General features: G+C 49.4%; 1 long non-coding RNA gene across 1 annotated transcript in view; it reads right to left on the reverse strand.

Annotated features, from left to right (window-relative positions):
• LOC142574107 (uncharacterized) overlaps window positions 1–7,141 on the reverse strand; it is a 41,617-nt gene extending 34,476 nt beyond the window's left edge. The window contains exon 1 of the long non-coding RNA XR_012826422.1: window positions 7,007–7,141. This is a non-coding gene — a long non-coding RNA (uncharacterized LOC142574107). The remainder of the gene's footprint in view (window positions 1–7,006) is intronic.
• Window positions 7,142–9,543: the final 2,402 nt, after the last annotated feature.

Here is a 9,543-nt window from a genome sequence, read left to right on the forward strand (position 1 = left end):
GGCCGGTCGGACATCCACCCTTAACGTTACCGCTGCTATGAAGTGGTGACTGTCTAAGTCCTCCCTATTATTGGGTCACGTGACATTACCTACGTTCCTTACACATGTCAAATCCCCGGCAGGGGCGTCTGCGCAAGCAGGCGTTTGGTGTGTTGCGACACCACGTACCCGAGCACACGAGGGTTGGACCCTCCCGCGTATAGGCGTGCGCGGCTTAGCCGTGTCTGGGGAAAGGGGGATCCTGGGGGTTGAGCCGATGCCGGGTGTTTGGACCTTTAAGGCCCCCCGGCGGAGGCAACACACCTCTTTGGCCTCTGCTTCACGTAGACGGCACCCCCGGACTGACCCACCCGGGGGAAATCGGTAGTTGCCTTTTCCTGTCTCTCTCTCCCTATTACCTTCGTCTTTCCCTTACTTTCCGCCTTTCCTGTCTCCTTCTCATTTCTTTATTACTTCCGACCTTCCTGGCAGCAAGGGTTAACCTTGTGTGAGTAGCCAACCTTGGTTATGTCATATTGGGTTATAGTGGCAACGTACAGCTGGCGTTTGCAGGCCCTGTTTTTCAGGCCCTGCAGCGTCCCCTTGTTGGACTCCATGGTGGGTGGCTGGCGTTGCTGCCGAAAACTACACGTCCACACATGGCTACTTCCTTCCCTTCACTACCTGATCGCCCTCAGAAAAGAGGGCGCACCGATGAAGTCTTTCAATTTTTTTGCCGCCAAAAAGAATCGTTCCCGCGTTTCCATGTTATCCATTCTGCAAAACCAGATAAGCCAGTAAGAACTATCTCACCCTTACTTGTTTCGAAGTCATTGACTGAAGCCTTTGGTCCTGGATATAAGGCGTCGAGGATGGCAAGCGGGGATCTCCTCTTGGAGCTCCGCGATCAAAAACAATATGAAAAATTGTCAACACTAGTGTCATTTGGGGAAACCCAGATAATTATAACCCCGCACCGCACGATGAACACCACCCGTGGTGTTGTCTCTGACGATGACTTGATGGAGCTCACTGAGGCTGAACTCTTGGAGGGCTTCAGTGACCAGAATGTTATAAATGTTAAACGAATTAAGATGAGGCGAGATGGAAAAGAGATCAAGACGAAACACCTGATACTCACTTTCGGCTCAAGTGTCCTTCCCGAGTCCATCGAGGCTGGTTATATCAAACTTCGTGTTCGACCATACGTTCCCAATCCTCTCAGATGCTTTAAGTGCCAACGTTTCGGCCACAGTTCACAGAACTGTCGAGGCCGGCTGACTTGTGCCAAGTGCAGTGACAATGAACATTCCTCCGAAACGTGCCAGAACACCCCACACTGTGTCAACTGTGATGGCGAGCATGCCGCATACTCGCGCGCCTGCCCGTCCTGGAAAAAAGAAAAAGAAATTGTGACCATAAAAGTAAAAGAAAATATCACTTTCAAAGAGGCACGGAGGCGGGTGTCATACCTGTCTAAGAGCAGCTTTGCCGATGTGGAGCGTAAGGGGGCAGCGTCACAACGGCCTCCGGTGGCTGTCCGACCCACAAGCAGTGAGTCGGCAGTTACGCCATCTGCCCCCGCGGCGGTCGCAGCTAGCGCTGCTCCGTCAACAGAGCAGGGGGGACTATCGACCCCGAAGGCGGGCGCAGCAGAGGGTGCCCCAATCTCCCCGGCCCCTCCCAGCGCTGGCAACAGCCGGCGCAGCCAAATCCCGCAGGGTGCCCCATCGACCTCCGGGCTGGTGGGCGCAGGGGTCTTGCCCTCCAAGGCGGGACCCTCTCGGGAAACTTCTCGCTCGCAAGAGCAGGTGTCCGGCGCCTCACAAGAAGCAATGGACACTACACCTATTCTCAAGGCGCACCAAGCGCCTAAGGAGCGGAGAGGCTCCCTCGAACGCTCCAGAAAGGGCAGAACCCCCGTTACAGGGCCTCGAAAGAGCTCTGTAACCTAAGCGGCATCACCTCAATTTCCGTAAACACAGCACAAATTTTTCTTTAAATATGGATACACAAATCATTCAATGGAATGTCAGAGGTCTTCTTAGGAATCTCGATGATGTGCAAGAACTTATCCATAAACACAATCCGAAAGTGCTGTGTTTACAGGAAACACACTTAAAACCAAAACACACAAATTTTCTTCGACAACACGTTACTATTCGCAAAGATTGCGATGATGCTCTCGCATCATCGGGCGGTGTTGCAATTATAATTCAAAAAAGCATAGCCTGTCAACGTTTGCAGCTACGAACGGCCCTTGAGGCAGTGGCGGTTCGAGTCATTCTGCTAAACAAGCTTATCACTATTTGCTCACTTTATATACCCCCACATTATAAACTAAGCAAACATGAATTTCAGTCCTTTATTGATGAATTGCCAGAACCCTACGTTGTTCTTGGCGATTTCAATGCACATAACTACCTGTGGGGCGACCCTCGTATAGATGCGCGAGGACGTCTTCTCGAACAGTTCCTCTTTTCTTCTGGTGCTTGTCTGTTGAATAAAAAGGAACACACATATTACTCTCTTGCAAATAGAACCTATTCTTCCATAGACCTAAGCATAGTCTCCCCGTCTGTACTGCCTGAACTTGAATGGGAAGTTACCGACAACCCTTACGGCAGCGACCACTTCCCTATACTGCTAAGATCACCGAAAGAAAATGAATATCCACCACACGCTCCTAGATGGAAGGTTGAGACAGCTGATTGGGAGAAATTTCGATCTCTGTCTAGTATCTCATGGGCTGACTTGTCTCCGTTAGGAATTGATGCTGCAGTCGAGTTCTTTACAGCATTCATAATAGATGTCACATCTAAATGCATATCCGAAGTGAGTGGTCTGGCATGCAAACGACGTGTGCCGTGGTGGAACAGCGAATGTAGGATCGCCCGTAAGAATCAGAACAAGGCGTGGGGGTTGCTACGCGCTTCTCCCACTGCAGAGAATCTTATGAACTTTAAAAAAATAAAGTCCCAAGGCAGGCGAACCCGCCGACAGGCCAGAAGAGAAAGCTGGCACAAGTTTTTATCAAGTATTAACTCGTTTAGGGATGAGGCCAAAGCCTGTAACAGAGTAAATAGGATTAGAGGGCGGCAAACACATTCACTCCCCCTGGTAAACACACAGGGAGATACACTGCAAGACCAGGCCGACTCACTTGGGGAATATTTTGAGAGCGTGTCAAGTCCAACAAATTACACACAATCCTTTCTCAAACACAAAGAAACAGAAGAACGTAAGCCATTACCAAGAAAAGGTCGAGACAATGAGCCTTACAACCGTCCCTTTAGCATTGCCGAGCTAAGAGCTGCCTTGATCACATGCAAGAGCTCTGCACCAGGACCTGACAGAATTATGTACGACATAATTAAGAACGTACACACTGATACACAATTGACTTTACTTGCACTTTTTAACACTATTTGGGCTGCTGGATATCTTCCACTTGCATGGAGAGAAGCGATTGTGATTCCCATTCTGAAGCAAGGTAAAGATCCTTCGTTGGCGTCAAGTTACCGCCCGATAGCCCTCACAAGTTGCATTTGTAAGCTGTTTGAGAAAATGGTTAATCGGCGACTCATACATTTCCTGGAATTAAACCAAATGCTTGATCCCTTTCAGTGTGGCTTCAGGGAAGGGCGGGCTACAATTGATCACCTTGTGCGCATTGAGGGAAACATTCGCGACGCCTTTCTACATAAGCAATATTTCCTATCCGTGTTCCTCGATATGGAGAAGGCGTACGACACAGCGTGGCGCTACGGAATCTTGAGAGACTTGTCGGGAATGGGCATCCGTGGCAATATGCTCGCCCTAATAGAAAGCTATTTGTCCAACCGTACCTTCATTGTTAAGATGAACACACTACGTGCTTCACTGCCACCGGCCATTTTTTATTCCGTACACGTCGATGATATACAAATAGGCTTTAAATCCTGCAACCTCGCAGTATGCGAGAGACACGTACAGCAGGGCCTGAACAAGGTTTGCAAGTGGGCTGACGAAAACGGATTTAAGATCAACCCCCACAAAAGCTCTTGTGTTTTTTTTACTAGAAAGAGAGGCCTGGTTCCAGATCCTTGTGTTCAACTGAGTGGACATCAAATACATATCAACAAAGAACACAAATTTTTAGGTATTACACTTGACTCCAAGCTCACTTTTATACAGCACATTAAATATCTTAAAGAAAAATGTCTAAGGACAATGAACTTGCTTAAAGTTCTATCCCACTCAACATGGGGTAGCGACAGGAAGTGTCTGATGAATGTTTATAAGAGCCTAATTCGATCACGATTGGACTATGGTGCCGTCGTATATAACTCTGCCGCTCCGAGCGCACTAAAGATCCTAGATCCTATCCACCATCTAGGTATCCGCTTAGCCACTGGTGCTTTCAGAACAAGCCCGATCGAAAGCTTATACGCGGAATCAAATGAATGGTCGCTCCATCTACAGAGAACTTACATCAGCCAAACATATTTTCTGAAAGTCCACTCAAATCCTCAACATCCATGTTTTAACACTGTTAACGATATGACCTGCACTACACTATTCCATAATCGTCCTTCTGTAAGAAAGCCTTTCTCGCTTCGAGTGAGGGAGCTTAGTGATAAGATACATGTCCCACTCCCCGAGCTTCGCCTAATGCATCCAGCCAAGCTGCTACCTCCTTGGGAGTGGCAGCTGATACAATGCGACACATCTTTCATTCAAGTTACAAAGCACGCTCCTGAGGCCGAAATCAGAATGCATTTCCTAGAACTCCAGCACAAGCATTCCTGTGCAGAGTTCTACACAGACGCTTCAAAGTCAAATGCCGGGGTATCCTATGCAGCCGTCGGCCCATCCTTCTCGGAATCCGACGTACTGCATCCGGAAACAAGCATATTTACGGCTGAGGCCTACGCATTACTTTCTGCTGTGAAGCATATAGGAAAATCAAAACTTCCAAAAGCAGCGATCTATACAGACTCTCTAAGCGTTGTGAAGGCCTTGATGTCAGTCTATACACACAAAAATCCTGTACTTAGTGAAATCTACACCGTCTTGTGTAAAGCGTACATATCTAACCAGCGTATTATTATATGCTGGGTGCCTGGCCACAGCAGCATTGAGGGTAACGTTCTGGCGGACGAGATGGCCACGTCCATCGCATCGCGAGCCGCTAATCCTACCGCTGAGGTGCCTGTCACAGATCTGAGGCCTTTCTTGCGAAGGAAGCTGCGAGCCCACTGGCAACACATATGGGACGCGGAAACAAATAATAAGCTGCACCTGATAAAACCGCAGTTAGGATTCTGGCCCTCTACTACAAAATCGCGCCGAACAGATGTCCTATTCTGTCGTCTCAGAATAGGACACACGTTTGGCACCCATAATTTTCTACTCACCGGAAGTGAGCCTCCAACTTGTGGTAGATGCGGGGAGAGGCTGACCGTACTCCACGTCCTCCTGGAGTGTCGGGAAGCCGAATCTGAAAGAATGAAACATTTTTCCTTAGCTTACAGACAGCACATCCCTCTTCATCCAGTAATGTTCCTCGGCCCAGAACCGCGTTTTAACACAGACACAGTCCTAGGTTTTCTGAGAGATGTGGTCCTACATGTTATTAGCCCCATGCATTCCTAGCGCTTCCTCTCTTTAGAGGATGCCGCTGGGATAGTTGTACGGTATAGCACATGCCTCCAGACCCTTGTGTTTCAAGGGCTCTAAGGAGGCAGTAGTGCTCTAGCATTTATTATAATCTGATATATTTTACCTATTGTATCATTCTTTTTAAGTGCATCGAAATGTTCATAGTACAGGTCATATGTCATCGCCATAATTTTATTACACAGATTTTACGCACTGTAGAGCGTATATTTTAAGGCCCCTTTACAGCCACGTCACACCAATTTCATAGTAATCATAGTTACACTCCACACCCACTACCACAGACATGGCGCTCTTTGGCCATTCCTGGCCCTTGCGCCATAAAACCCCATACATCATCATCATCATTACACATGTCAAATCAGGCGTTGTATCTCGGGCAACCGACGTGCCAAACCTAATGGGCAATCCTGGGTCCGTGATTACCGTAAAAGGCAGATCACCCAAGATCCTCACGAGGTTCTCTCCTTGTAAATTGCGTCTAACGTAGCCCCGTGCACTATAAGGGGCGTGAAAGTTTCCGGAAACTTTCAGGGAAGGGTGCTACTCTATTGACGTCGCCTTCCTACGCAGGGAGTAAAAGGTCTGTCTCTGGTCCGAAGGCGGGCTACAGACATAATACACAAATACGCGCTGCTTATGCCACCCGTGCCGTAGAGCCTCCAGGAAAAGAACATCCACCTTACCCTGTCCACATTGAATTGGATGCTCAGTAAAGGGTAATTTTTTCTGATTACCGTGGCTAGTCCTCTGTTTCCCTCGTTCCTGACCGACATAGTGCTGAAGCAAGAATGGACCGGGACGTCCATATTGTATCTCCTGTAATAACAATATCTTTGATTTTTCCTCCACATTCTCATAAATTGCCGTAGTGGAGCTTTGCGCTTTTGGTCTCTAGCGTAGTTCCACAGCCACATTACGAACTCTTTGTGAAGCGCCTTGCTCCACGCCCGGAGCAACCTCGGAGTGATTCACTGCCTTGCTTTTCGCTCGGATCATGGCTTTGGCCCTAATCGCAGCGTTTTCTTCTAGTACCGTTACTCTTTGGACCAAAAGCTTTACGCTTTCCTGATTTTCTCTACCCGAGCAGTTCCTACATCTTTCTTTGCTGAGTCTCTCCCTCTGAAGTTTCCCAGTGGCACTCGTCGTTAGGAAGGGGGGTTTTACGCTTTGCTTTAGTAAGTCCTACGCGGGGTACATCTTGAACTACCCGTGGCGGCTGGTGGCTTGCCTCTGTTTAACTGGCGTTGGGGTTTGCCTTGGCGGCTTTGAGTCGGCGTACCACCTCTATAAGCTCCTTAGCTTCCTTAAGGAATTCGTCCATGTGCGACTTACTGCCATGCTCTGGCGAAGCCTACCGCGTTACCTCCGTGGGTCTCTCTTGCTCCTTCTTTGTCTTCCCTTTGACAGCATCCGCCCACGTAGACTGCTCTTGGGTCCACAAGCTGGACACCGAGCGACCTCTGGATCGAGAGCGGTCTCTGATTGCGCCGTGCTTGGGCGCAACTGGCATGGGAGAGCGGCTTCTCTGGGTGCTGCGCTCCCGCACAGCTGGCGTACGCGAGCGGCTCCTACCGCCCGCCGTGCTTATGTCGCTCCCCAGCTGCAGCTGCTCGGCGCGTTGGCGCCGCTGCCGCCGTTTTCTTCTGACAATATCGGTAACTTGAATTTTATTGCTGCATTCCTTGGCCGCTGTGGGGTGCGGGCCGCTTCCCAACGTGCATCTCTGATCGCACTGGCGATATTCCGCTGGCGATGGTTTGCCGCAGGTGCGACACCACTTGCTTCCCCGGTTGGAGCACACGTCAGCCCAATGCATCAGCCCTCCACACCCGTACCAGGTTTCCGTGTGGTTTAGGCAGAGCGTGCAGCGAAATATGCTCGAAAATATTTGAGCAGCCTCACGCCCTCGAAAAGCACCACCACCGCCGCCATGGTGTTCGTAATCCGGCTGGCTTCCAAAGCGCCCGAATTCCGGCGATTTACAATTATCGCTCTAAGTTGAGCCCTGCTGACTTCCACGTGGCCTCCTCTTATGACTTTGTTACACGTATTCGGGAGTGGGGCCAGGTACGCCGCCACCACACGCGTGAATTGCCCGAGCCTGATTTGCTGCACTCGGGCGTAGGCGTCCGCGTTTTTCTCGTGCGGAGTGCACACCGCAATAATGTTCTGAACTCCATTGGGTCTCATCGTGTTCTCTTCGATTGCGGCCGGAGTCAAGGATGCCGCCATGGGCAAGGCTTGGTAAAAACATATATCACTGACCTGGTTTACTTACATTCAGGCCGTCCCGCAATCTGACAACGACGGGAAATGTGTCCCTCAGCAGTCGAGAGAGCCTCGAAGCAAGGGTGAATCGTCGCATTGCGTCGCGTGGTGCGGCGGTGTGGCCGCCGTCCCTCCACCTGCCACGTGTATTTCCACCGTCTTGAGCTAAAGAATAACCTTCCCTGCGCCTGCGGGATGGCGGCCGTATGCACTTTCCATCCCAGGAGGCATGCCTATTCTTGAGTAGCCTCTTCTTCCACAACGTCCACCCTGGGTCCCAATTCACATATATGCGCGAGAAGGCCTTAGCCTCCCCTTCCCGTGTTTCAAACACTCACAGAACGGCGAAAAATCCTTGAAGTGAGGAAAACCCGGTAACGGCAGAGTCCTCTTGACTTGTCACGTCAATTAGGGCATAAATCACACGCTTCCGCAGGGACTCGCGAACATTGATGATAACACTCGAGAACCCCTCGAGAACATTGATGAAAGCCAGAGCTGATGTGAATGCGTCCGCACAAGTAGAGTTCTTTTTTGTTCTTTTTTCCAGCCACCTACTCGTAAATTTGTACAAAAAGTCTTACTTTATTGCTCGTAAGCGCTTTTATCAGCGCCACAACAATGCCTGGCTTTATAAACAAGTACGAAAATAAACATGTACTGAGCGCTTGCACTAAAACATGTTGCCATGCACTGGAGAGGTGTGCGTCTTACAGAATCGACATAGGACAATAATGCTGCCTCATTCGCCCATGTTGCAATGTAACATGCGACGCGTAGGTTCCCACTCACGGGGATCCCGAGATGTTGTTTGTGAAATCAATAAGCACCAATTCTCGCAATCTTGCAATTGATATATGTGGTTATCGGAAAAGTATTACCAAGGCGAAAAAGTATAGCTGTGTTTTGCAACAACACTCCCCATGTGTTCCTTTTGCAAATTTTGCCAACATTGAAAAAATTGAATGTGATAGAAAACTGCGTTGGATAGACGTTGTTTGCACGCGACCCCCTACAGCAGTTCTTAGCCGAGAGAAGAAGAGTAAAAGCACTGACCGAGCGTGGAATGCAACTGGCTCTACCACTGAATGCGTGAAGCTTCCATATACGCCGCGTGTGGTGGATTCCATCCCTCACTGAAGCTCTCGTTAGGAATGTGTCATCTTAAAACTGCTTCTCTGTTGGCTCGCTCTGCGCTCAAATTTTGCTAGCAGTTTAGAAATAGTCCATGCAGTACCGATACATTCTGCATCATTGTGCAAGTGTGTATAGAACTGCTGATAGAAATATATTTGCCACATACCGACCAATATTGTGGAAGTCAATTGTCGCTATAACTAGGTGACGTACTTCTTCATGGTATAAGGAAAGGAGCGCAGGAACCAGCCGTGGTGGAGTAGTAGCTCTGGCATTGGGCCAGCTAAGCCCGAGGTGGCGGGAATCATTCCCCGCCGCGGCCGCATTTCGATGGGGGCGAAATCCAAAAAAGGTCCGCGTACCGTGCATTGGGTGCGCCTTAAAGAATCCCAGGTGCTCAAAATTAACTCGGAGTCTCTCCCCCCCCCCCCTATGCGGCGTGGTTTCATATCGTGGTTTCAGCACCTAAAACGCCACAACTTAAATAAATCTAAG

The sequence above is a fragment of the Dermacentor variabilis genome, chromosome 3 (genome assembly GCF_050947875.1).
Source record: "Dermacentor variabilis isolate Ectoservices chromosome 3, ASM5094787v1, whole genome shotgun sequence".
NCBI lineage: Eukaryota > Metazoa > Arthropoda > Arachnida > Ixodida > Ixodidae > Dermacentor > Dermacentor variabilis.